This window comes from Mixophyes fleayi, chromosome 1 (assembly GCF_038048845.1).
Source record: "Mixophyes fleayi isolate aMixFle1 chromosome 1, aMixFle1.hap1, whole genome shotgun sequence".
In the NCBI taxonomy this organism is placed as follows: domain Eukaryota; kingdom Metazoa; phylum Chordata; class Amphibia; order Anura; family Limnodynastidae; genus Mixophyes; species Mixophyes fleayi.
The window spans coordinates 68,074,551-68,099,696 of record NC_134402.1 but is presented as its reverse complement, the minus strand read 5'-3'; the positions used below and the strand labels follow the sequence as shown (position 1 = coordinate 68,099,696).

The 25,146-nt window shown below is 42.0% G+C and overlaps 1 protein-coding gene and 1 long non-coding RNA gene across 2 annotated transcripts in view; one reads left to right on the top strand and one right to left on the bottom strand.

Annotated features, from left to right (window-relative positions):
• LOC142138991 (uncharacterized) overlaps positions 1–25,146 on the bottom strand; it is a 77,775-nt gene that overhangs the window by 14,991 nt on the left and 37,638 nt on the right. The window lies entirely within an intron of this gene.
• DLC1 (DLC1 Rho GTPase activating protein) overlaps positions 8,730–25,146 on the top strand; it is a 393,767-nt gene continuing 377,350 nt past the window's right edge. The window contains exon 1 of the mRNA XM_075196165.1: positions 8,730–8,867. The gene's annotated coding sequence lies outside the window, so the exon portion shown is untranslated. The remainder of the gene's footprint in view (positions 8,868–25,146) is intronic.

The window sequence follows — 25,146 nt, the reverse complement described above, 5'->3', positions numbered from 1 at the left end:
AAAGGCAGAATCCAGATAGGGGTGGTCAAACGGTCCGGGTCAAAAGGGTCACAGGCAGCACGAGGAAGGTCAGGAACAATATAGCAACTGGTACACAGAAACGCTGGAGGCAGGAAGACCTGATACTCTGGCACTGACTAGAGGACAGGAAGGGGTTTAAATAATGTGAGGATCCAATCAGCTTCAGCGCTGAGCGCTGTCATGCCTGCCGCCGGGAATACATAGCGTCCCGTTGCCTAGCAACGGGGCGCGTCATACTGCGGGGGAAATGGATGGCAGGGGGAATCCGGAAATGACGCGTCTGGTTGCCTAGCAACCAGACGCGCGATCACACAGTCAGGCGGCCGTGCGGACGGCGCCTGACAGTATACCCTCCTCTTCCTCCTCCTGTTTGAAGGAACTTTTTAAGAATTCTAGGAGCGTGAAAGTCCTGCTTGTCCACCCATGATCTCTCCTCTGGGCCAAATCCTTTCCAATGGACCAGAAATTGCTGTTTGCCACGAAGAATGCGAGAGGCCAAGATCCGACTGACTTCGAATTCAGTTCCATAAGAGGTTTGTATTGGTGGGGGACGACCGGGAGGTCGATAGAATTTATTAAGTACCAGTGGTCGTAGTAATGAGACATGAAAAGTATTATGACATCTCAGAGAAGGAGGAAGTTTCAATTTGAAGCATACAGGATTAATGACTTGCATGATGGTGTACGGGCCAATAAATCGAGGAGCCATCTTCATAGAAGGAACCTTTAGTCTTAGGTCCCGGGTGGATAGCCATACCTGGTCTCCCACCTTTAAGAGAGGAGTGGCCCTCCGATGACGATCTGCAAAGATCTTGTGATGCTGAGTAGCCTTGAGTAAAGCCGTCTTAGTCTTAGCCCAAATGAGAGAAAATTCCCGATAAAGAGTATCTACGGCTGGAACCGGTGAAGAGGATACTGGAAAAGGATCCGGAAACACAGGGTGACTTCCGTATACAATAAAGAACGGAGAGAATCCGGTAGACTCATGAATGTGTTGATTATGGGAGAACTCCGCCCAAGGAAGGAATTGAGACCATTTATTCTGGTTGTCGGAGGTAAAACAGCGGAGGAATGTCTCGAGATCCTGATTGATTCGCTCCGTCTGTCCGTTGGTTTGCGGATGGTATCCCGAAGAGAATTTCAATTCTATGTTTACTCTTTTACAAAAGGTTCTCCAAAACTGGGATGTAAATTGGACTCCGCGGTCCGAAATGATCTCCTTCGGGCACCCATGTAGTCTGAATATCTCCTTGATAAAGATATCTGCCAGACGACTGGCCGTGGGCAGTCCAGTTAGAGGAATAAAATGTGCCATCTTCGAAAATCGATCAATAACCACCCAGATAGTGGTAAACCCTGCACTGAGGGGTAGGTCTGTGATAAAATCCATGGCCACACTTTCCCAAGGAGCATCGGGGATAGGAAGTGGACGAAGAAGGCCTGCCGGGACTCTTCTACAAGTTTTGTGTTGAGCACAAGTAGTGCAGGAAGCAATAAATCTCTCAATATCGGCACGTACATTAGGCCACCAGAAGCGTCGGCAAAGCAGCGATGTTGTCTTCTTTATTCCAGCATGGCCGGCAATGCGGGATGAATGAGCCCACTGCAGGGTCTTGAACCGGAGATGGGGTTCCACAAATGACCGGCCTGGAGGAGGAGAGGACGTTTTGGTCCTAGTAAGGGCTACGATATTAGAAGGATCAATAATATGCTGCGGAACCAATGGTCTTAAACGATCGGAATCGTCAAATGAGCGAGATAATGCATCGGCACGTCCATTCTTGGCTCCCGGGCAGAATGTGAGTTTCATGTCAAATCGAGCAAAGAAGGATGCCCAGCGGGCTTGCCGAGGATTAAGGCAACGAGCCTCTTGAATGAACACTAGATTCCGATGGTCGGTAAACACAGTAACAGGAAATATAGCCCCCTCCAACAGATGTCGCCACTCCTCCAGAGCCGCCTTGATGGCCAGTAATTCCTTGTCCCCTATTCCATAATTACATTCGCTGGGAAGAAATCGTCTGGAGAAAAACCCACACGGGTTGTGTGAGCCAGCCGGAGACTCTTGAAAAAGCACCGCCCCAATGCCTACTGAGGATGCATCTACCTCTAGGAAGAAAGGTCGTTCTTGATCTGGCTGGGACAGAACTGGGGCTGAAGAGAATGCTTTCTTTAACGTTATGAAGGCAGACATGGCCTCCGAAGACCAGACCCTAGGGTTGGCAGTCTTCCTGGTTAACGCTGTAATGGGGGCTATAATGGTGGAGAATCCCTGAATAAATTGGCGATAATAGTTTGCAAAGCCGATGAACCTTTGAATGGCTTTAAGGCCTTGTGGCTGAGGCCAGTCCAGAATAGCTGACACCTTGGTGGGATCCATACAAAGACCTTGACTCGACACGATGAAACCAAGAAAAGATACCTGACTAATCTCAAACACACATTTCTCCAGCTTGCAATAGAGGTGGTGTTTCCGAAGTCTACGTAAGACCTCCTTTACTTGTTCCCGATGAGTCTTCAGATCTTTAGAAAATATTAATATATCGTCTAGATATACTACCACAGAAGTGTATAACAGGTCATGAAAGATATCGTTAACGAAGGTTTGGAAGATGGCTGGGGCGTTGCAGAGGCCGAAGGGCATCACCAGGTACTCGAAATGTCCATCTCTGGTGTTAAAGGCCGTTTTCCATTCGTCTCCTTCCTTGATGCGAATTAAATTATAGGCCCCACGGAGATCTAATTTGGAAAAGATTTGAGATCCACTGAGTTTATCAAAGAGGTCGGAGATGAGAGGTAGTGGATATCGATTTTTGACAGTGATGCGGTTGAGAGGACGATAATCAATACAAGGTCGGAGAGACCCATCCTTCTTCTTAACAAAAAAAAACCCTGCACCCGCTGGGGAAGTAGATTTGCGGATAAATCCCCGTTTCAGGTTTTCTGAAATATATTGAGACATGGCTGACGTCTCTGGACGAGATAAAGGGTAGGTCCGCCCTTTGGGGATGGGTTGGTCAGGAGATAAAACAATAGCGCAATCCCAGGGACGATGAGGAGGCAAGATCTCCGCTTCCACTTTACTGAATACATCCTGGAATTCCATATAGGCCTCAGGAAGGTGGGTTAGCTCGGACTGAGCCATTACTTGACATTTAGGAGGCAAGACTCTAGACAGACATTCAAAGCGACATCCTTCACCCCATGACATAACTTGAGCGTGGTCCCAATCCATCTGAGGAGAATGTCTTCTCAGCCATGGTAGCCCCAAGATGAGGGGATTAATGGACCTCGGCAACACCAAAAGTTGGATCATTTCGCTGTGAAGTACTCCTACCCTCAACCGAACAGGAGAAGTCACGGAGGAGATGGAGCCGTGAGTGACACGACTTCCGTCGACTGCCGTCAGAGATAACGGTTGGGGCAATGGGTTCAGAGGTATTTGGAGCTGCGAAGCTAGATCCGCCGAAATGAAGTTCCCGGAGGAGCCGGAGTCCACAAAGGCCGTGGTGGAAAAGGTACCCTTGGGGGTGCTCAGGATGACAGCCATCTGAAATTCTGGAGAATTTTCTTTAGCATAGGGAGCAACTGTGGATTCTCCTAAAACGGCCTCCCCGCCACCGTTTAGGAGGAAGAGTTTCCCGGTTTCTTGGGACAAACTCTTAGCAGGTGTCCCGGATCTCCACAATACAGACACAGGCGTTGTTTGAAGCGTCTCTCCCTCTCTTCAAGGGATAATTTAGAGCGTCCTACTTGCATTGGTTCGTCCACTGGCAGGATGGGATTTTGGAACTGGGGTGCTAGCCGTGGTATGAACCGTTTGCCAGGAGAGCGTTCCTGCGTGCGCTCTTGGTAACGCAAATCCACCTTGATGCACATGGAGATGAGAGAATCTAACTCAGCCGGGAGTTCTCTGGAAATTAACTCATCTTTAATCCGGTCCACCAGACCTTGCCAAAAGGTTGCCACCAGTGCTTCGTTATTCCATTTTAACTCGGAAGCCAGGGTTCGGAATTGAACTGCGTATTGCCCCACGGACAGGTCACCTTGGCGGAGGTTTAACAAGCTGGTAGCTGCAGAAGCAACTCTTCCGGGATCATCGAAGACTTTCCTGAAAGCTTCAATGAAAGAGTTGGAGTTATGAAGAAGTGGACCCCCTTGTTCCCATAAAGGTGAGGCCCAGGCAAGGGCTTGACCACTGAGGAGGGAGATGAGAAAAGCTACTTTGGTGCGTTCTGAAGAAAAGGCCCCTGGGTTGCACTCAAATTGGATGGCACATTGGTTCAGAAAGCCCCTGCACTTCTTGGGATCACCGTCAAACTTTTCGGGTGTCGGGATGCGTACACCGGAGGCCGCTGTAGAGACCGTAACCACACTGGATGCTGTGGATGCCGCAGAGGTTATGGCTGGTGTAGCGGGTGCAGCATTCTGAAATGTATCGAAGCGGGTAGCAATCCCTTGGACACATTGTAGAAGATGCGCTTGGGCTGCTTCTTGTTGCTCCACTCGTTGGGCCAAATGCAGAAGTAGGTCACGAGCAGACGGTTCACCAGACCCCTCCGTTGTCATGGCCAGAGTATACTGTCACGACTGTTAGTGGGTGTATGACTGGTAGGAGGTACCTGCTGTTGTTGGCGCAACTCAGAGGAAGGCGCGGAGTCTAACGTGCCCCTGGTATTCACCAGGAACCCCCGCAAGGAAGTATGGACTCCGCTGCAGGGACACGCAGGTCGCGGTCCTTCCTAGAGTCCACAGCGAGATACAAGGGGGTGTCAGACAGGCCGGTTCAGCAACGTTCAGGTAGAGGAGGTACAAAAGGGAAATCCAGAAGAATGGTGAGGCAAGCCGAGTCGGTAATCTTCAGGGAGCGCAGTACAAAGGCAGAATCCAGATAGGGGTGGTCAAACGGTCCGGGTCAAAAGGGTCACAGGCAGCACGAGGAAGGTCAGGAACAATATAGCAACTGGTACACAGAAACGCTGGAGGCAGGAAGACCTGATACTCTGGCACTGACTAGAGGACAGGAAGGGGTTTAAATAATGTGAGGATCCAATCAGCTTCAGCGCTGAGCGCTGTCATGCCTGCCGCCGGGAATACATAGCGTCCCGTTGCCTAGCAACGGGGCGCGTCATACTGCGGGGGAAATGGATGGCAGGGGGAATCCGGAAATGACGCGTCTGGTTGCCTAGCAACCAGACGCGCGATCACACAGTCAGGCGGCCGTGCGGACGGCGCCTGACACTTTCAAGAATTCTGTAGCATCAATTATAGACCCCAGACTGCTTGGGGAAAGGTAGAGAGTCAGCACTGGGGATCTGTTTAGTACATATGGTGAAATAACCCTTTATAAGCAGAAAACTATTCCACATTTTCAAACCAAATATATTCATATTTATGTACATACGTGATGTGGCTTTCTGTGCACTTAGAAGCTTCATGATACTGCAGTTGATTTATTGAATTAATAGGCAAGCATTGCTTTTAACTTATTGATTTCCTTTTTTCATCACAGGGGACTAATAAATTAGTTTATGAGCTCAGATTTGGATTTCTGCTATAAATATGCCTTAGCTGGGTCTTAGCTCCTTTTTCTTCAGCACACAGCTATTAATAACCAGTTATGTTCATTTTGTGAACACTGTTCCTACATTTCAGAAGCAGAATGAACTGCATGTACACAGCAAATAAGGATCATCAATCCTTTTCATGCAGACATTTATAAATCCCCACCACTCAGCAGTCCCTTATACAATGTGGGCCTGATTTATTAAGGAAGGTAAATGCCGATATGTGAAGTGTTTTGCGTAAAATCGCTTTGCACATACCAGACCATAAGTTGGTGGATGCAAGACCATCCAATTTATCTTTGAGTGCAATGCACCCTTATGACAGCATGTGAAATTATGGGGAAGGGGAAATGGGCGTATGCAAGTTGTCAATGTACAGTAAAGACGTGCCAAGTTTGAGTGCACGCAGCAGCATCCAATTCAAGCTTTGGACATCACTAAGATACGTGTTTTTCTGTCGTGTCACTTGCACCAGCTACAGGTCAGGTGAAAGGGCTGAGTGATAGTGATGACAGTTACGTATACATGCTAGAACATGTGTTTGCAATCAGCAGCAACTGTAAAAATGCATTTTATGTACAGTAGACATTAATAACATCTCTATAAATTTATTTTATGGAGCTAGGGTTGAAATTTGTTTACATTTTTGTTAATGTTTTGTTGTTATGTGTATGCTATTAACAGGTGACATTAATTCAATACACTTTTCTTTTCAGTGCATTTGCTGGGACTTTAAATTCCAGATATATATTGGACGTATATTGCAGTGTGTTGCCTTTAGAGCAGAGCATACCTAGACCCATATTCAATAAGAGACGTTTCTTCAGATCTGCTTCTTGTTGAATATGGATGTGTGTATTTCCCCAATTTATGTGCGTTTTTAAAAAAAAAACGCAATTTAATTATGTTTTATCAGGCCCTGTATGCGGAAGACCTACAACTATAGCATATAATATAAGACTTCTAATATCACTCTCACATATCCTGATTTTCCCAGGACAGTCCAAATTTTGTCACTGGAAATAAAATTTATAAGGCTGAAAAAATGTGGGCCCACTATGCAAATAATGTTGTGTAATGTCAAGCTGCTATTTTTGCAAATACTTCTGTTTATACTTAACCCCATGGATAAGTTCAACATGATGGCGGTGGTTACAGAGTGAGGTTTGCAAACATTTTATCTTCTTGTTGGAGAAGGTGACTGAAATTGGGTGAATCAAGCTGTTCCTTGCTGAATGGCAGCTAGGCACAAGCTTTTGACTAGAAAGCAGATTTTTGGCCACTATTTTACTAGTCTAATAGAAATATTGAAATATATGATTGTGGTGGATGCAATACAGATAGTGCCAAAGTTTCCTCACTGTTATGACCTGGATTTCATTGAAGCTCAATAAAGCAATATTCTATGAGGAAAATGATTGGATGAATGAAAGATTAAGGGCTAGATTTACTAAGCTGCGGGTTTGAGAAACTGGGGATGTTGCATATAGCAACCAATCAGATTCTAGCTTTCATTTATTTAGTACCTTCCACAAAATAACAGCTAGAATCTGATTGGTTGCTATAGGCAACATCCCCACTTTTTGAAACCCGCAGCTTAGTAAATCTAGCCTTAAGTCCTAAAATGGTAGTAGGTAGGAATTTGAAGCTGTTGTTGCTCATGTCACCATGTGCATATCTTCTTAGACCCACAAAAGGTCACACAGAACATTTTTATGGGGTAGTTCCAACAAGTGGAATGCGAGTGTGCGCTTATATGTGCATTATGTAGATAGTCGCATTTTAAAAGTTCCAGTTCATAAATGATCTCCCAGAATGCTTATTTTTCTAGCATGTAGACTCCTGACGATCCCAGGTTAACAAGCCTTATGAAAATATTATTTTATGGTTGTTTTAACGTATATGGCACCCAAAAGACTGCAGTGGAAATTTTACACCAGTGGTTTCCAACCTTTTTTCTTTTTTGTGACACATAATTCATATCTTCATAACAGAACCCTTTTAAGGTATAGAGATAAATAAGCATGAGCTCATGAAAATGATGAAAAAACAAGGTTAATGTTATCCATTTATCTTTAATGTTATAACAATAATAAAATTAATGTGCCATCCACATTACATAGCTTTAAAACGTTTTTTAGACTTTTCACCTATAACTTTAATTTCTTGTGGCACATCCAGCCAAACCCTACAACACACAAATGTGTCAAACTTCATATCACACATATAATATCGACAGCAAAAATGTCTAAAATCCAGTAACTGACAGATTATATCAATAGAAATAACTCAAACTTGAGCCTTCAAGTGTTAAACTAAGTGGTCCAACAAAGTCTTTTCAATAATACACGATTGTTTCTTTTTCACATTTACAATGCATCTCGTGGTAATTGAAGATCATTACTCTCAAAGGGTTAAATTTAGCAAGCTGCGATTTTCCGGTGGGTTTGAAAAGTGGAGATGTTGCCTATGGCAACCAATCAGATTCTAGGGCCTGATTCATTAAGGATCTTAACTTGAGAAACTTCTTATTTCAGTCTCTTGGACAAAACCATGTTACAATGCAAGGGGTGCAAATTAGCATTCTGTTTTGCACATAGGTTAAATAAATACTGACTGTTTTTCCATGTAGCACACAAATACTTGATAGCTTATTTGTGCACTGAAATTTAAAGTTGATACAAATGTAGCTTGCAGGGCATGCTGGGACTTCTAGTTGCACCAGTGCTGGACAGCACACGTCTTCTGCCTCTACCAAGACAGTAGAATATTTGCATGGAAAAACACTGCAAGTAAAATTCAGTGCATAACTGCTATATCTATTCCTTATTTATGTTTGTTAGGCCAGCTGCAGCCTGGCTACAGGGCCACAATGTGATACCCTAAGGTCAAGGAGAGTTATGGTACCAGTGGAATGGGAACATTTAATCGGAACACTAAAGTGCAGCTTATGCAGTAATTGGCTTAGAGTATTGTGTGTGGGAGTGAGCATGCACTGGAAAACTGCCTTACTTTCCCAGCCAGTGCTAAGCAAATGATATAATTAGGAAAGCAATCAGTTAAAAGCTAGCGATAATAAAGTTAAAGTGCATCCCATGTCTGTGACATCATTATCTCCAGGCATGTTCCTTTATGCTCTCTCCTAACTACATGACAGAGACCCACCCTGTCTAACTGTGTTGAGGATCTTAATATGATTTCCTAGTAAGTAGTGAGAAATGAAAGAACAGTAATAGTCTCCAGACTGCCTTCCTTTCTGCCTGCACTAACATGACAAAGGTAAGGAAAGCTTCAATTGCAATGTTTGCCATAATTATACAATCCATTTTTACATTGACTCTTTTAATTGCTATAGTGTTTTATTATTATCCTTGCACAGCATGCCTTATGATACTACTACTAATGCAGTATGGATATAGAATGCTGTAGCACAGGGTTATGCAACATGTGACTCCCAAGCTATTGTTGAATTACAAGTCCCATTGTGGGATTATATTTCTGTAACTTTGGAGAGACAGCCATAGAGTTTATACATCTGCTGTAGAAAATTGTTATGTATTGGTTTTTTTTTCACAATATCTTCATTAGTGGCATATGTGGACTTTGCTCAGACATATGTTTTATTTACGGGTTTTTTAAAAATACTATAGTATGAAAAAATTAGGCAATCTGAATTTCGTTTACTCCAGGTACAGGCGTAGAAAATGAGCACATAGTCATTTATGTAAGTTCCTTTTTTTTTAGAATTCCATCCATGTGAATGAAGGGGTATTTAAGGAGAATGTTTGATGTATGAAATGCTTCAGATATTCTCCCATAAAAGACTATTTGGATGCATGCTTAATAAAATTTAAAAGTGGTCCATGTTTGTTTTTCAAGTGTTTTATTTATTACAAGAGTGTTATAAATGAAGACAAATATAGTGTGTATAATACTGCCTGCTGTTCTTCAACAATGATACAAATAGCGATCACAGTAATGTACAGACCTTACCAGCATCATTTCATCATTTGCAATTAAAATGATGCAGAAACCTGTTTGTAAATTCATACTGTGAATAAACACAAACAGTAGCACACTGTGCAGAGGTAATTGGATATGTGACAAATTAGCATCTTGTCTACAGTGCAATTTAGTTTATTATGAGGCTACATATGATATGTGCCTCATTGCCAAACATCAATCTCAGATGCATTATGGTTTGAATTTAAACTAGCTTAATTGACGTGACACAATAGACATCAGGGCTGTCAAAGCATGCATGAAAATGAATGGGATAATAATTCATCAATGTAATTGGTGCAAAGGATTTTAATCAAGTAATACCATTTTTGCATGGGTTATGGGTGCAGCATACACTCTATGTACTGCTGTTTTCTCATGTCTGTTCATCCCCTGGAGAGACATTAATATTGACTGTCAGTGCTTATTGAATAAAAAGGTTTAACTTCTTCTGACTTAATTAATTGTTTTTTGTTGTTGTGATTATGTACTCGTCCATTATTGTAGCACTCTTTCTGTGTTTTTATTTTCTATTTCCCTTTGTTTTACCATTGTATTGATTTTTTTAGTATCATTACAAATAATAAGTATTATAATAATAATGTTAATGTTATTAATAATTAAAAAAACAAATCATTACAATATTATTATTATTATTTTTATTATTATTATTATTATTATTATTATTATTTAGTATTCTTCCTTTGTAAGCTCCTTACTAAGTCTATGCATGATTTAGCGTGTCATATTTATTCATAATGAGATTATTTTAGTATTAATTCAGTGAATATTTTTAGCTTTTATTTTAAAATAACTCATTTAATTTCCTATACTGCATTTTACAATGTTAATAAAACATATGAAACACATTTAGCAATCTGAATTTGTGAGCTTTGTTTAGTTAAGAATCCCATTCAAGTGAACAAAGAGGTGTTTCAGGGATGTCTTAGGAGCATTACTGAAACATCAAATTGATTCAAATATTTTCAGGGAGAAAAAGAGTCTATATCCTAAAGCCTCTGATCCTCCTTAGTGCATGGCTTGTCAGAAAGCTGAAATTGTACTGCACTTGATTTGCAGCATTGTCCAATAAAAAAAAATGTAAATTAGAGGAAAATACATTAAGAGGCCCCATCACAAGAACATACATGTGACGTATTGTATCTATCAAATGGAGTCAGATTAGATCTGTGATATATTCATTTTATTGCACATGTTATTGTGAGCTATTACCTTTCAACCACTGAGCATTTTTATATCACTTAAGCATCCTAGAGGAATTCTGCTTTCGAGCTACTGGCTACCATACAGGCAGATGCTCCTTAACGCATCCTGCCCTGTGACCACCTTGACAACACATGTAAAGGTCACATTTTCATATGTCCACTAATTTGGTGGCTGGGCAGAATAGTTGAACAATATTTCCTTCTGCGCAATGATTCCACACACTGACTGAATGTCAGGACTGTGAATTGGATGGAGCTACTAACTGGTATTGGCGAAACTGTGTAAGGAGGCGCAGAGTCTAACACACCCCCGGTATTCACCAGGGACCTACCCAAGGAGGTTTGGACTTTGTTGCATAGGGTTAGCACCTCGCAGTTCTCCAGGACAGTTACCAGTGCAGTAGAGATGCAGGTGGTCAGGACAATCCTGGTCAAGCCAATCAAACAGCACAAAACAGAGGGAGAACCAAAGGAATGGTCAGAATAGCCGAAGTCAAACCAGAAGAACAAGCAAACTGAATCAGGATTCGGAATGCTCACAGAACAAGAAGGGTCAAACTGGAGGTCAATAGAAGAAGCACAACACATGGAACGCTAGAAGCAGGAAAAGGCCTGTACTCAGGCACCCTAGTGCTATCAGAGTCATGTACCCCCCCCCCCTCTCTGCCCCCCCTTTCTCCAATTCTGAAATTGGCTGGAAACAGATCTCTTCATGAATTCAGATATTAAACAAGGGACATGTAGATCCTCTTTATCAACCCATTATCTCTCCCCCGGCCCTTCCAATGGACCAGGAACTGAGTCTTACCCCGAATGAAACGGGGGTCCAGAATAGTTTCTACTTCATATTCTTCACCTCCTGCTCCTTGACAGGAGCAGGAGGGGAAGGTTCTTTAAAGAAATCATTGATGACCAAGAGTTTAAGTAACAAAATATTGAAAGTGTTGTGGATCTTAAGAGAAGAGGGTAAGCGTAATTTGTAAGAGACCGGATTAATAACTTGTGAGATAAAAATGAACCAATGAATCGAGGAGCCAACTTCATAGAAGGGACTTGAAGCTTAAAATTGCAAAAGGCTAGCCATACGCGATCCCCCTCTTAAAGTACAAGCAGATTCTTACGATGAAGATCGGCAGATCATTTGTAGCATCGAGAAGTCTACGAAAGTATTGTTTGAGTCAGCCTCCAGATCTGGGAGAAATCATGAATTAAGGTGTCGACTGCGGGAATCGAAGAAACAGGAACCTCGGCCAGACTGGGAAGAACAGGATGTCTGCCAAATACTGTGAAGAAAGGAGAAAATGCGGAAGAGGTATGCCCATGATTATTGTGAACAAACTCGGCTCAGCAAAGGAGATCACTGCAGGACAATTAGTGTTCAGATTAATAAAACTGCAGAAAGGCCTCTAGGTCTTGGTTTACCCGTTCAGTTTGACCGTTCGTCTGTGGATGGTAACCGGAGGCAAATTTTAGATTGATCCCCAGATTCTTACAAAAAGAACCTCCAGAATATTGAAATAAACTGCACCCCATGGTCCAAGATGATCTCTTGGGGGCAACTGTGGAGATGGAATATGTTGTTTATGAATAGATGAGCAAGTTCAGATGAGGAAGGTAGTCCATTACACGGAATAAAATGAGCCATTTTTGAGCATCGGTCCACCACCACCCAAATGATATTTTAGCAGTGACTCTGAGGTAATTCTGTTATAAAATCCATGGAAATGATCGACCATGGGGAGTCTGGAGTAGGAAGAGGTTGCAGAAGACCAGAGGGTGATTGCCTGGGAACCTTGTGCCTGGCGCAGGTATAGCAGACTTGCATATACTTGCAGACGTCGAGACCAAGAGAGGGCCACCAATAATGTCTTGACAGAAGGGCAATAGTTTTGGGCCCACTTCATGACTTTGGAAAGGAGGTGAGGACTTAAAAAAGAGCGCTCAACAGGGGGAGTTTTCACTGATAAACCTGTTAAGGCGACAACCTTAATTGGATTTAGAATGGGATGGGGAGCAGAGTAGGAAGTGATAACAGAGAAATCAAAAGATCTGGACAAGGCATCAGCTATTAAGTATTTTGTACCTGTGCAATAGATCAAGATTAGATCAAAGCGTGAGAAAAATAAGGACCAACGGGCTTGGCAAGGATTAAGGCAGATTCTTGTGATGGGTCATGACAGTAGCTGGATGTTAAGCACCTTCAAGGAGATAGCGCCATTCCTCTTAGAGAATCTTCTTAAAATCCTCTTAGAGAATCTTAAAGGCAGTCACTACATCTGAAGGCCAGACATTACAAGAACACCCATTTCTGGTAAGAGAGGTTGTGACGAAATGTAGTTTATCTAATAACTGATTATTATTTTCTGTTGAATTTATGTATAACACTGTGAATATTTTATGTAACCTTTCAAAGTGTATTTTGTTAACTGACCTGAGACTGACCTAGGCAAGTGTCAATGGTCTTTTGAAACTAGCCAGGCCCGGAGACACATAAGATCTCTGAGTAGTTTGTGTATGCAGAGGAGTAAGACTTAGACAGGCCGAACGAACAGCGGTGATAACTCAGGTCTTGTGAAATGCCAGGTCACAGGACATCCATAATTTACTTTGAAAGCCCTTTGTCACTTTGGGCATCCATCTAACTTAGGTGAAAATAAAATTCCTTGTATCAGTAGTACATGTTCATTTTTTGAGGGAGTCTCTCAAGACTGAAATGTCCCATGCTTCTCAATTGTGTTTCCTCACATATCAGGTCTTAACTAGTAAGTAGTAACTCTGATTTTATTTCCTGCTTTATTTTCTGAAACTCATTTGTGCAACATTTTCTATGTCTTGTTATTAATTTTTGTAAATAATCCTTGGAAATATTTTTCAGATTAAACATATTTAATCTAGCGTATTTCTCTGTGATTCTTTGTGAACTTGCGAAGCCCAGGGAGGCTCATGCTACATGTGTATGTGATTTAAGTGTGAAACATTAATAAGTGGTTCTGGTGAACGTAAGGCCACCATAATAAATCATTTGTGGTGGTGTATTCATTGTTAATTAGCTAAGGTGATGCCAGTCAGGGCCAGCTGTTCAGATTGCTGTATCTGGGACAGGCTGTGCGTTCGTGACAGAGGTAATAGGAGCAATTAATGTAGTGAATCCTTTAATAAACTGGTGATAGTAATTAACAAACCCAATAAAGCGTTGAGTGGCTTTCACGCCACTGGGTTGAGGCCAGTTAAGAATAGATTCCACCTTCACCGAATCCATTTGAAGGCCTGACCCAGAGACAAGATACCACAAAAAGGGCACCTGAAAGAGCTCGAACAGACATTTTTCAAGTTTGAAGTAAAGGTGATTAGACTGTAGCCGAGAGAGGACCTCCTTGACTTGCTTGCAATGGGTGATGAGATCAGGAGAAAAAAATGAGAATATCATCCAAATAAACTACCATGGTGTGGAATAGCAGGTCTCGAAAAATTTAATTTACAAATTCTTGGAATACCGCAGTGGCATTACAGAGCCCAAAGGGCATCACAAGGTACTTGAAGTGGTCATCACAATGTATTGAAGGCGGCTTCCATTCGTCACCTTTACGAATGCGTATATAGTTATAGGCTCCTCTGAGGTCCAACTTGGAAAATATTTGGGCACCATGAATGCGGTCAAATAATTCTGGAATCAGGGGTGAGAATAACGTTTTTTGACCGTGATTGCATTCAGAAGACGATAATCAATACACAGTCTCAAAGAACCATCCTTCTTTTTCACGAAGAAGAACCCTGCTCCTGCCAGAGAAAAAGATTTCCTTGCTGAAGGTTCTCGGATATATACTCGGACATGGCTTTAGTCTCGGGCAGAAAATGAGGAAAGACACGTCCTTTGGGAATGACTTTACCAGGAATAAGGTCGATAGGACAATCCCATGGAAGATGAGGAGGCAAGCTGCTTTACTAAAGACATCCAGAAACTCCATATAGGGTTCAGGGAGAACCATTTGGGAAGAAAGGGAAAAACAAGGAATCTGAGAAGTACAAGGAAGGACCTTGGACAGGCAATGTTCCATGCAGAAGGAACCCCAAAAAATCACTTGGGCTCGAGTCCAGTCAAACTGCGGTGTATACATACTTAGCCATGGTAACTCCAGGATGATTGGATGGGTTGTGGGAGAATGAGGAACTTGATCCACACTGTATGGAGAACTCCTACCTGCAACCGAACTGGACTTGTTCTGCAGGAGATGGAACCATTGTTGACGCGGTGCCTGACAGTACTCCCCCCTCTCTCCTTTTCTGAAATGGGCTGGAAACAGATCTCTTCATGATTTCAGACAATAGACGAGGGACATGTAGGCCCTCTTTATCAACTCATGATCTCTCCTCCGGCCCGTAGCCCTTCCAATAGACCAGGAACTGAGTCTTACCCTGAAGAAGACAGAAGTCCAGAATAGTTTCTACATCATATTCTTCACCAATCGAGGTCTTGACAGGAGGAGGAGGGGAAGGTTCTTTTAAGAATTCATTGATGACCAAGGGTTTAAGTAACGAAATATGAAAAGTGTTGTGGATCTTAAGAGAAGTGGGTAAGCGTAATTTGTAAGAGACCGGATTAATAAAAATGGACCAATGAATCGAGGAGCCAACTTCATAGAAGGGACTTGAAGCTTAAAATTGCAAGTGGCTAGCCATACGCGAGCCCCCACTTGAAGTACCGTCAGATTCTTGCGATAAAGATCGGCAGATCATTTGTAGCATCGAGAAGTCTACAAAAGTTTTGTTTGAGTCAGACTCCAGATCCGGGAGAAATAGTGAATTAAGGTATCAACTAAGGTAACCGAAGAAACAGGAACCTCGGCCAGACTGGGAAGAACAGGATGTCTGCTAAATGCTGTGAATAAAGGAGAAAATCCGGTAGAGGTATGTACATAATTATTGTTAGCCAGAATAGCGTTCCGTTGCCTAGCAATGCGGCGCGGTACTGCGCCTGCTCAGGAGGCGCCAAGACGACCAACGGAAGCTGCTTATCTGTTGCCTGGCATGAGAGCTCCCTCGGCCGGAAGTGTCAGACAGCCATCCCCATTCTATGGCCGTGATGCGGGAACAGTGCCTAACACTGAAGCTGAACGGGTTCTTCATCCACCAAAGGTTTGTCTACATGAAATTCCGTAAATGAACTTATAAAATTGTCACATTGAGTGGCCTGCTTTGCACTACTCTCTGGTCCTGAGATCAGAGAGAAGTGGACTGATAGAGCATGAAAAGTGGTGGTAAAACTACTGTGCCAAAGGACAACTACTGAGACTAGTAACTTAGCACCCTGGCAGAAAGTGATGAGCCACTGTTTTTGTGCCACGTGATAAAGTTATAGCTGACCACTTTGTTAGTTGTGTGATAAAATCAACCACAATACACTCAATACATATGTTAAGACTTCACAAACAGTCATAGTCTATACATTTTCCACTGGGAAATCAAAGTAGACATCAAGCTCATAAAGTGATACAGGGCTAAGTAAATGAGCCAGGGAGCACCTTTTTTTATGCACTTTGTCAGTGCTCTTCCCTTACTCCTCTCTTTCTTGATCTCCAATGACATTTTGTTAATGTTTTAAAAAAATGTATGTCTTGCTCAACATCACAAAAATGTATCTTAAAAATGCCTCAAAAAAAAAAAAAGAAAGAAGCCAAGTACAGTCTCAGTAACAGTTCAACTTTTTTATTTATTAATATTATTATTAATGTAGCGTTTTATTAGTTATGATAGAATTTGTCCAGCTGGCTGTTTGTTCTTTTGTTTTGGATGAATTTTAACCGGACCATATAAAGAATTTCTTGTACACTACTTTCATAAATACATTCCTAAGGAAATGATGTAAATATGTAGACGTGGCATTATGATAGTTTGACCAAAGTCCCAAACGCTTAAGTACAATTCAAGAAATAGAGTGTTTTGCTATAATAGTGTAACATAATTTGTCTCATTACAGAAAACACTATAACAATATTTATACTGTAGTATGTCTCTATCAATGTCTTATCTGTAGTAATATGTAACTATGCCAGGTAATTTTCACAAACACAGCCAGACTTATAGGGTCTTGTGTTGGCTATAAACTTTCTGGACAGACAGACAGACAGCTGTGACAGAACTAGATCTACCTTTTTATTATTTTTAATAGCCAAACTGTTACATTCTTGATTGACTATTTAGTCTGACTGACAGACACTGATGCAAGTTGACCACCCACTGATACTAATTTAAAGTTGTCAGTGTAAAGCATTTACATGTACAATTATCTGGTCACGTCTTGCAGCTTTAGTTTTAAATATACCATATAACAAATATCCTAAATAATTTAATTGTCATAAGATAAGAACTGGTTTGTACAAAGTCAAATTTGTGTGTTGCTTTAACTGTAAAACAGACTTGTTGCTACACATTTTGTTGTGCAATTGGTGATATTATTAGCATATTTTTCTCCCGTCCGTGTAAGCTTGTTTCCGATTGTCCCCAATTTATACGATCCCTGAGGAAGCCACCAGGGCGAAACGCGTTGGTTTTATTCATTTTGAAGGATCCTGCTAAATTGAGATGGATATCGTTTAGATTGTGGACTTCACTTCATCACCGCTCGGTCAGCGGCAATCTAGACCCGCATGAGCATGCGCACATCTACTCTCGGAGAATCGAGACGTCAGCCTGGCAGCAGGACGCTTGGGCGTCCCCACAGAAACAAGCTTACACGGACGGGAGCTAGCCAGGTACACAGCAAGTCTTTTTCAGCACAGCTGTAGCCCTGCTCTACTTAAGGGTAAGTCCGTTACCAGCCCCTTATATCCGGTCTTTTTCCCGATGGACATATCTGCCCTGCTTCTCAACTAAGGATTTGTACAAGACTTTTTCACTGCTATCCATTTGGAATATGGACTGACACCATGGAGTCATTAAAGCAGCGGTATTGTGCAATTACTGTTTACAGGGTTCTGCAGCATTGTGGACAATTTATCCTGAACATTGTTTACAAATATCTTAGCGGTATTACATCATTTGATGACATTGTTGCTTTGGATGTCAATGTTCTAGCAGGCACCCTTGCATTATTGTGATTGTTTTGAAACTGAGTTGCAACTCATTGTATGTATTTTGCACTTTAATAAATGTATATGATATAAACATATCTGTCAAGCGCCCAAAGGATTTACTATTACTATAATTTACTTTATCAAGGGTTGAGCTACCCACTGTTCCTTCTACTTATCCCCTTTCCCATTTGCCCCCTATCCCGTCCCCATATCCCTGATCCTAAGAGGCTGCTATATATACACTACCACTTAGGGAGCGCTGAACTTACCATCCATTCTATACCTAACTAAAATTACTGTGATGGAATGGAGAAACCAGGGCTGCCAAGACCCTCTTCAGGCCCCATTGTGGCCACTTCCAGCCCCAAAACTCCCTAGGCTGCACGCACAGCCTTGACAAAACCTGCTGTTCCACACGCAGCCTAGGGATGTTGTGAAAGTGTGGACCGCCTCTTTAGGCTGTGTACACAGCTTTGGCAAAAGCCTGTGCTGTCCACATGACCTAGAGATCTGTCACCTTCCACCATAACCCCACAATCCAGCACAGATGGGACCATGAATTCGCGAATGATGCCAGGACCCCATGCACCCCACCCATCATTGCCACCACATTGCCCCAGGAGAAGCCCAAGCCCAGGAACTTTGGACCTCTCCCTTCTATCTTAGCACCCATTGAGATACTGTCACGTACTTAGGTAACTGGAGGGGTTGCTTACTGATTTTAGCGCTACTCAGCAAAGAGGTGTGGAGTCTAACCTGTCCCAGGTCTTCGCCAGGGCCCCCCGCAAGGGATTTTGGGCTTAGCTGCGGGAGACATGCGGGTCGCGGTCCTCAGAGAGAGTAATCGGTGAAGCGTAGATGGAAGAGGTGTCAGGCAATCCGGGTCAAACAACACGGGCAGTAACTGTACCAAATGAGAATCCGAAAACATAGTCAACAATCCGGGTCAAACACTGGAATCAGGATCAGCCAAAGGGAGCAAGCACAGATGGGTCAGGTACAATAGCCGGGCAAAACACTGGAGTAAATCAGAATGCAGGGAAAATACCGGAGGAGCAGGGGGACCCAATACTCTGGCACTAGTCTGGTGCCAGAGGCCAGATTATATAGGACAGGAGGGGTCTAATTACCAGCGGCGGTGACGTGGAACACCGCTGCCGGGACCTAGTGTAGCGTCCCATTGCTTAGAAATGGGGCGTGCGTGAGAGAGTAGGAAGTGCATCTGGTTGCCGAGCAACCAGACATGAAAAGAGAGACGGAAGCAGGCGCCCGTCCCTGTGTAGATGAGAAGACACAGGGACGGCGCCTGACAGATACCTGTTGAAGGGTGGATCATACCCCACCACCATTTAGACTAATTCTCAAATTGTATTGTGCCTCCAAAGGGCTCAGTAAATGAATGCTTGCTAGGCACTCTGTTTCTCCCATCTGCACTTTCTGCTAGCATACCTTTGTAGTGAACATAGGGGAATTACAGTTATAAGTATTAACCAATAACACTCACTGAGAGGAATGAAGCATAAGCGACTGCAGTGTAACTATTGTATATCAAATTGTATATCAAATTAATTCATTGATAATTTGAGATTTTATGCTAAGCTGTAAAATATGAAGCCAGAAGTACTGGTCTGTGTTTATTTGGTGGCTCTGCCCACCTCTGTGTTAAAACATAACAGCGTCACCGTTAGGGAAAGCTGAGCAGCTTCACAGATCTCTTGGGGTAAGCTTATGCCCTGATATAGGATGGGGAATAGACTTTTAGGAACTGCTCAACATGTTGTATTACACAAGGAGACCCCATGATGATGTGCTATATTTTATATAGGCAAATATATTTCAGTTTCCAAAATAACACTTAAAATCAACAGAATTAGTGATCAACCACATATTTATAAATAGTATGATGAAGTGCAGCCCAAACATCGAATAAAGCTGTCTGTCTGTATGTGAGAAAAAGAGTATCAGCTCACCTAATACACTGGACCTACTGATGTTTGGTATCTGGAGACTTGTAAATATGTATTGGATTTAAAAACAATAAAATTGAGTCTGTGTGACACATCCCAGGAAATGTAGGTCACATTTTAGCATTGGGAATTAAAACAAGGAAATGTAAATTGTGATTGTTAACGGTATCACAGACCCCTTCTGGAGACCGCAACCCCTGGAAGGGGGAAAGGTGCCAATTTCTCGTGGCGCATTTTATACAAAATGTATGTAAGTTGATATTCTGAAATTTTGTCTTTTAATTTTTAAATCTGTTTTGCTGTACATATTGGCATCTTTATTAATTGTTTTATAACTTATTAGCATTGTACTTTTTGTATATTAAATCTAAAATTTAATAAGTGCTGTCCTTATTGCAATAAACAAATTCCCTGCTTGTTTAGAAGAGATAGATTGCTTGGCTGTGTTTACCGTTTAGATACCACTGTTTTTGCTACCAGAGTACAGAGTGTGTGCAATTGGATAATTAAGTCATAGATGTTCTATGGAACTTATACATAGATGGTAGCAGAACCAAAGGGTGTGAGAATTGTGGAAGCGGGTGCCTGTGTTGGAGAGGGACTAATTAAATCTGCAACCTTAGAGAGAGGTGATGGTGAAATTCAGGCTGGAATCCTGTGTATCCTTTTGCAATATGCTTCCAAATCACGAGTGCACATAGTGCGGTTTGTGACAGGTAAAGGTAGTCAGGAGTGGTTTCCTGACGAAATAGAGGTGATATATTGTTTTAGTGATTGAATATATGATCATATATTAGATCAGGGAGCCGACAGAGGTGGCTATCTCTGACAACTTTATTGAAGCAAAAAATGTAAAAGCGATTGCTTTCTCCCATTCCTTTGATTATGGAGACTCCGAACTTTAGTAGGAATCCACTCACTTCCTAAAATATCACAAGAATAGTTGTTCTCCTGGGTCCATGTCTTTGAGATTTGGGGAGTCAAGAAAACAGATTATCCTCAGCGATTTTCTGGTGGCCATAAAAATGTGAAAGCATTTTTCTGAACCTGTACTACATGAACTGCAGTCACCTGTAGTTCCTCATTAGCCTCTTGTTGTGCCCAACAAGCCATTGACTCATATTTTTATGGATTTCATTAAAGATCCTTCCTTCTTCCAAAAACTTTACTACCACTTTGTCCCATTGAGGGACTCCCAAATGTTTCCTTTCTTGCTGAGCTATTCTATAAAGATGTTTTTCATTTACATGGCCTACCCATTGTCCCAGATAGTGAAATATAATGTTGCAAATACTTTGGAGAGCAAAGATTTTTTTTTGCATAACATCTCCTTCCATCCAACAAGCAAGCTGAAAGAAGCAGGATGTTTTTGTTGTTGATCTCCAAACTGCCTGCTCTGAAGTTCAAGCAGCAATTCACAAAGCTTTTCCTGTCAAAGGAGGAGAGTAGATAACCACCATAGAAAGATACTTAAATTTAAAATTTGGTGATAGCTTATCAGCACTTGCCAAATATTTTTCATATCTCATTCTGAATGATCAACCATGTTTCCTTCCATAAGCATCCACCTAAGACTATTCTATTTAGACAATCAAGGGTATTTTAGAATCTATTAATATTCTGGAGCTCAAAATTCCTCCTGGGAAACTCCTTTCCCTAATGACATGGTTTCAGGCCTCTGATGTTCTGCACAACCTCTAGTGTCCGCATTTTAGAGGGGGTATATTGTACCTGTACTTGCGGTTGTGAAACAATTTGTGAGCTCTCCTTAGGCAGACCCTTGATAGTCTTATATTTAGATACTCTTATAATTGCCTTTATTGTGACATCACTCCCTTGACTACCCGTGCCTGAGCAACAGGTTATATTTCTTACTTGTTTGTGTTTCTTGTTGATGTGTTAATCCTGTCTCTGTACTGACTACTCTTGCTTTGACAAAGCTTGTCCATTAGTGACCTCAACCTTGGCTTTATTTACCTTTTACAAGTCTGTGCTGCCTACTCCTCATGCTTGGCATGTCATGTTGTCTTTAACCCTGTTCTGCAAGCCCCAAACTCAACCTGTTTCCTGTCCACCCTTCTGTTAGTCAGCTGCCTAGTGAGACTAGCCTATGGGCAGTGACATGTGGGTTCTCATATGACTCCCTGTAGTCCATTGTGAAAATCAGAATTTCCATTAGACTTCATGACCTTGATTAGCGAGCGTATGTTTCTAGTGTAATGGGACAAGATCTAGGATAAAGTTACAACCAAATGTCCGGCAAAACTGTTAAAGCAGCTTAAAGCTCAAGGGTCAAACTGAGTGACGTGAGTGAGTAGGCCTGACCCTTGAAAATTGCAGCAACCCAGAAATTGCAGTAAAAATAGCATTAAAGCTCTGGAACAATTTGAAATTTTAATTGTCTTAAAAAGCTATTATGAACAAATAAGCCAATAACATTGGCACCCAGGACCATGACCATGGACCATGATGATAATTGACATAGTAGGCAACAAATTTGGAAGCAACATAAAGTAAATTAAATATATTTTTTGTAAATTTAACCCCACGTTTATCCTAAATTATCCAGCTTATAAATATCAATATATAAATATTGCTAAGAGTAAATGGGAGGAGAGGGGACACTGAAAGGCTAAGTACAGTTATCAAGCAAAATATACATAAATTACTATTTAAATAATGAATGTTCAACCTCTTAGAATATTTAGTCTTAAAAGTGTACAACTGCATAACATATTTTAGTTGTAAGAACAGTAATAATTGATAAAATCATACATATAAGTAAAGCAGATTTAGAACATTGCACAAAAAATAATTGAAAATGCTATTACAGTGTACATACCACTGGCACAAAACAAGCACACCTGTAGTCAACCAGTCAACAACTGCAGAGGACTTGCATATTGTCGTCTTAAAAAACAAATAGCAAAATTGCAAACTCTTACAGACTGGGTCTCTGATAGGACATCTGATATTAGGTGGGCCCTTTTTAACTTGTGCATGCATGATATGTGATATGTACAGTAAGTCCTATGTTGTGTACTGCATACCGCTCAACATTTCAAATGGCCAACACTTTAATAGATGCATACATTTTCTCATACATTCAGACATCTACATTCCACACCATGATTCCTAATCCAATTTATTATGACACCCTCTAACCTTTAAAAGGTCCACACATTACCCTTAATCTCAGAAATAGGTTAAAACAATACATTAAATCAAAGAAAGACACCCCTATCTGTAATAACATAACAGCAGGCGTTTTAAACAAGTTACAATCTATAACAAACAAATTTGACAATAAAGGACACAGATGAACCTTGGAAGGTCACATGCGACCCTATGACCTGCGGAAAAGAAGAAATACTCACCGCTGGAACGCTGGATCGGTGAGTAACTTTACCCTTTATTCACCTTATCCGTGGGCACAGCAACCAGGTCCATCTTCTGTCTTTTCAGGGGCACAGCAGCAGCCTCCGGATCCATCTTCGACCTCTTCACGGGCACAGCATCCGGAGCTAGAGGGCACATCTCTACAATGCATCTAGATCAAAAACATTAAAATGGAAGCAGAATAAATGTTTCTGTGAACTGTGTAGTGTGGTTATAATCGAGTAGAATAGCTGGTTAAGAATAAGTGGTTAAGAAGGTGGTTTAGGAATTAGGTAAGTTTGCCTAAAGGGATTACTTTACAAGGAATGCTTGAAGGTTTGGAAGCAAAGGGAAAGTCTAGTTGTACTAGGGTGGGAAAATGTCAGAGTGGGTGCCAAAAGAAAATAGACCTGTAACCAGGAATGGGAGCAGGTTAAATAACTGCAGCACTAACAATTTAAGGGAGCTGGAGAGATCAAACAGTCAATCAGAGGTGGCTAGATAGTGTTGTTGATAGTAATCATAATAATCATTGTGCATCTTTTCACCAGCCCTCCAGGACTCACAAGACACAAAACTCTTCCTGAGAGGCATATCTGACTATGCATCCTGTAACGATTGTCTCAGGAAGAGAGCCCTGGGGTGTTAGCCTGGTTTAGCGTTGGCCAAACAGTGGTCCAGAGTCTAACGGTCCCCGGGTCTTCACCAAGATCCGCCGCAAGGCAAAATGGACTTTTGCAGCCTGGAACATGCAGGTCACGGCCCTGTGATCAGCAACAATGCATAACAGAGGAGAGAGAGGGAAACCCGAAAGCAGGTCAGCTAGCCGGGGACTGATTCAGTCATGGTCAAAAGATTTGAGAATGACACAAGTATTGGTTTTCACAAAGTTTGCTGCTTCAGTGTTTTAGACCTTTTTTTCAGATGTTGCTATGCTATACTGAAGTAAAATTACAAACATTTCATAAGTGTCAAAGGGTTTTATTGACAATTACATTAAGTTTATGCAAAAAATCAATATTTGCAGTGTTGACCCTTCATTTTGAAGATCTCTGCAATTCGCCCTGGCATGCTGTCAATCAACTTCTGGGTCACATACTGACAGATGGATGCCCATTTTTGCTTAATAAATGCTTGAAGTTTGTCAGAATTTGTGGGTTTTTGTTTGTTCACCCACCTCTTGAGGATTGACCACAAGTTTTCAATGGGATTAGGGGCTTGGGAGTTTCCTGGCCATGGACCAAAATGTCAATGTTTTGATCCCTTAGCCACTTAGTTGTCACTTTTGCCTTATGGCAAACTGCTCCATTATGCTGAAAAAGGCATTGTTCCTCACCAATCTGTTCTTGGATGGTTGGGAGAAGTTGCTATTGGAGGATGTTTTGCTGAGAAGCAACCCCACACATGAATGGTCTCAGGATACTTTACTGTTGGCATGACACAGGACTGATGGTAGCGCTCACCGTTTCTTCCCCGGACAAGCATTTTTCCAGATGTCCTAAACAATCTGAAAGGGGATTCATCAGAGAAATTGACTTTACCTCAGCCCTCAGCAGTCCAAAACCTGGACCTTTTTCAGAATATCAGTCTGTTCCTGATGTTCCTCCTGGAAGTAGCTTCTTTGCTGGCCTTCTTGACACCAGGCCATTCTCCAAAAGTCTTCGTCTCACTGTGCGTGCAGATGCACTCACACCTGCCTGCTGCCATTCCTGAGCAAGCTCTGCAATGGTGGTGCCCCAATCCTGCAACTGAATCAACTGTAGGAGACAATCGTGGCACTTGCTGGACGTTCCCTGGTCCCAGAAGCGTTCTTCACAATTATTGAACCTCTCTCCTTGAAGTTTTTGATGATCCTATAAATGGTTGACTTAGGTGCAATCTTACTAGCAGCAATATCCTTCCTTGTGAAGCCCTT